The sequence below is a fragment of the Hipposideros armiger genome, unplaced genomic scaffold (genome assembly GCF_001890085.2).
Source record: "Hipposideros armiger isolate ML-2016 unplaced genomic scaffold, ASM189008v1 scaffold_373, whole genome shotgun sequence".
Lineage (NCBI taxonomy): Eukaryota > Metazoa > Chordata > Mammalia > Chiroptera > Hipposideridae > Hipposideros > Hipposideros armiger.
Window position 1 is genome coordinate 1,376,297 of NW_017731723.1, and position 3,956 is coordinate 1,380,252.

Consider the following 3,956-nt stretch of genomic DNA (forward strand, 5'->3'; position numbering starts at 1 on the left):
GAAGGAGGGATCAGGCAGGTGGGAGCTCCTCCCTTGGATCTGGCTGACCTGGTGGGGCAGGTACTTCACAGCCTGTCACCTCCAATTTAGCTCAGACCTAGGACCTGCACTTCCTCCCAGGCTAGGTGGGGTTCCCCCATCTGCCAGGAAGCCTCCTCTTGCATTACCTCTCATGTCAGAGGCCTTGGCCAAGGACCTCACCTTCTCTACCCTCGTACTTTCATACCTTGGATCCCAAGTAAGGGCTTAATCCCTGTGAAGCGGTTTGGATCCCAAAGCTTAGAGGGGTGTCCTGGGAACCCAGCTTTCCCCTTAGAAATCCACCAGAGAATGACAGACGTGTCCTCTTGGCAAGCCCCAGCCTGCTCTGCTCAGAGAAGGAAGGAGGAAAAATTCATTAGCAGCCAGTCTGCGCCATTAACTACTCCCCACACAGGCTACTGGGGTGTTCCCTCCCTCCCACCCCCACATAAAATCCTCCTACCCAGGACAAGAATCCTCACCCTCAGGTCCCCTCCCACAACCTGGGGTGACATCAGTGCCCAGCCCCAGGAAGAGAGACAGGCCCCAGCCACTCAGAAGAGCTGCCAGCTATGCCCAGAGCAGATGGGCAGGGGCGAGGAGGTGGGCAGAGGCTGACAGGAACTGGTTTCAACCAGACGTAACCGGTTTTGCTGTGTGAGCAGTGGAGGAAGTCAGTGGTTCACACCTGGTGAGTCGGAGCAGCCAGGGGTGTCTGGAAGCCTGGGCATTTTCTAGAGCTGAGTCTGTTGTTGAGCACACAGGAGAGGCCCCTGCCCCATGACTCTTCACAGGACAGGGCCCAACACAGGCGCCCACAAGACACAATCAAAAACCCCGAGCTCTGACTTCCTGTCTCCCCAGTCCTGGCCCAACCCTGTTTGGCGGGAGCCTCCAGAGAATGGGGGAGCTCCAGCCACTTTCTCACCCTAGACACGTAAGGGTTTCGGAGACCTCTGTCCATATCTGTGGCTGTTCCTCAGGGTCCCTCAGAGAACGATTTATGCTCCTGGCTTGTGAGCAGTCCAACTGCCATGAATGTTCTCCCTTCTGGAAATTTCCATTCTCCATACCCCGTGGAGCCTCAAAGCCAGGCTGCTGCTCCTCTGAGGAGGAGATGGCAGCGGCAGCTGGGAGTCCTGACATCCGCGGCGCACGCGGCCTGTGCTCAGCCGCCTGCACAGGCCACCTCTCAGCCCGGCTTAGTTTTCTAGACAGACACAGGCCTTTCCTGTTCTTCTCACCCCATGAGGCTGGAAAGCTCCTCAGAGAAGCAAATGAAAGGGAAGGCCCAAGATACAGACCCCTACAGGGACCCTCACTTTGGGCAAGAAAAGGTTCCTTCGTGAGACTGCGGCAGAGTCAGCTTGAATCCTGACCCCTCGCTTCCTGGCTGTACGGCATTGGGCAGTGTCACTTCTCTGGGCCTCTGCTCCCTCCTCTGTGGAGAGGTTCTACACAGAATGCCCGTGCGTGGGGTCATTTGTCAGTATTCAGTGGGAAGATGTGGATTCTGAGCTGAGCCGGTAAGGTGTCCAGGGGGCGTCCCACAGACAGCAATCCTTTCCTGCCCATTCACTGCCAGGGTGGACTTAGGGTGCCCCACCACTCACCAGATGGGTGCGTGTGCCCTGGGCGACTAACCTAACCTGCCTGACCTTCCTCCTCCTTTTGGTGACCTGGACCCAACAGCAGCGCCACATCAGAGGGCCATTAGGGAGGACACTTGCACAGCATTGAACACAGTGTAACACATAGTAACTGCTCAGCAAATGGTGGTGGTTCCGTCATTTTTATCCCACGCACCCAAACAGATGCACACGGCTCTGTCTTTTATGCTGGAGCCATACACACCACAGCCCCTGGGGCCCTGGAAGGACCAGGTGGAGGTGCCGCCCCAGCCAGAGTTTTCAGGTGTTTCGTCAACCACACCTCCCAACTGAATCAACATCACCCGTAGGACACTTGGCACCACTGTGTCTCCCACAGAAACCCTGCTCCATGGGGTCAGGTCAGGAAAGGGACCCGTGAGTTCCCGGAACAGAACATTTCCCTGCAACTTGACCACCAAGGCCCAGGTTCGCTGGGAGGGGAGAGGCGAGCCACGCCTGCTTCTTGCAGCCTACCTGTGGTCAAGTTACCTGGTGGGAGAGCAAAGGCTTGGAGCGGCAGCAGGGCCAGGGTAAACCTAGAGACTGTTTGATAGTGGAGAAGCCCAGGTTCAAGGCGGGAGGTGAATGCACCCAGGTCATCTGACAGCCGGCGCTAGCCCACATCACCTGACGCTCATCACTGCTTTTGCCGCCTCACCCCAGGGCAGCTTTCCTGCGTGTGCAGACACGGACAGTTTTAATCACTTTTGAAAATGCATCCTTTTTATTCCTGACTTCTGACCATTTTATTCCTTATCTTCTTGTTGGGATCAACTTTTTTGAGGTGAAATCCACATAACATGCAATTAACCGTTTGGAAGTGTACAGTTCAGTGCCTTCGCAATGCTGTGCGACCACCAGCTTTCTCTACTTTCAAAGCTTTTTGTCACCTCATAAATAATCACTCCCCATTCCCGCCTCCTCCTCCGATCCCCTGGTCCCCTCTAAACTGCTTCCTGGCTCTATGGACCTGCTTATTCTGAATATACCATATAAAAGAAGCATACAACATGTGGCCTTTTGTGTCTGGCTTCCTGCCCTTAGCATATAATGTGTCTGAGCTTCGTTCACGTATGGTATTCACCAGGAATTCAGCCCTCTCCGTGGCTCACATCGTCCACTGTACAGACACTCTATTCAGTCATCGATTGAAATTCGGATAGTTTCATCATGTTTAAACACACACACAAATGGAAAGACTAATGTAACGAGCACCCATTTTCCCACTACCCAGATTCGGGAAAAAAAACCAGGACTGGGGTGCTTGGGGCCGCAGTGCAGGGGGCACTCACTCCCGCCCCAGGTCTACAGGCGCAGGTGGGCCCTGAGCTTGCTGTGTCTTCAGTGGCGCCCCTCAGGCACCTCACTGGCCTCCCCCAGGCCTGTTTCTGTTGCACAACTTTAATCTGTTGCATACTTGCTTTCTCCCACTCTTATGAACATCTGTTTTTGCTGAATAGTTTGCAGATAGGTTACAGACTACACCACACTTCGCTCCTCAGTTGCTCAGCTCACGTCTTCTCAGAAGGATAGCCTATTATACATACTGACACATCCATTCCCACACCATAATTCCGTGGAACCCCCACCTCCAGTCCACAGTCACATTTCCCAATTGCCCCAAATACATCTTTTATGGATTTTTGTTTGGTTGGTTGGTTGATTTGATTTCAGCAGGATCTTAGGAAGTTTCCCACATCACATGTGGATATTGCATCTCTTTTGTGCTAAAATGGCCTTGGCTTTGACCTTTTGAAGAGCCCACACCTTAAGTCTTTTAGAACAGCCAACGTTGTGATTTGCCTGATTATTTTCTCTTGCTGTCATTTAACCTGTTCCTCTGTCCCCTGTAAATCCTCTCAGCTAGGACTTGGGGTTAAAGATTAAACACTTTGGCAAGAACACTCCAGAGGTGATGTCATGACCTTCACGACACCTCACATCAGGGAGCCTGTGATGGCAGGTTGTCCTCCTGCTAATTAATGATGCTAAATTTGATCAATTGGATAAACTTGTGACCACCACATCTCTCTATTATCATGGCACATTTTCCCATTTTTAATTAGTAAGTAACCTGGAGGAACTGCACAAATACCCTGTTCCCCAACAACTTCCCACCCAGTGGTTTTTAGCAGCTGTTCATGATCCCTGCCTTAATCAAGAATTACCTGGAAGGTTGCAAAACGGTGGCTTTCTAACTCTATCATTTCCTCCATATTTGTTTTTAAAGAAGGACTTCCCTCTCCTCTCTCTCTCTCCCTCTCTCTCTCCCTCTCTCTCTCT

At 52.4% G+C, this 3,956-nt stretch overlaps 1 long non-coding RNA gene across 4 annotated transcripts in view; it reads right to left on the reverse strand.

The window, feature by feature from the left end:
• Positions 1–3,956, reverse strand: part of LOC109393308 (uncharacterized) — a 46,939-nt gene that overhangs the window by 6,861 nt on the left and 36,122 nt on the right. The gene's annotated exons all lie outside the window — the stretch shown is intronic.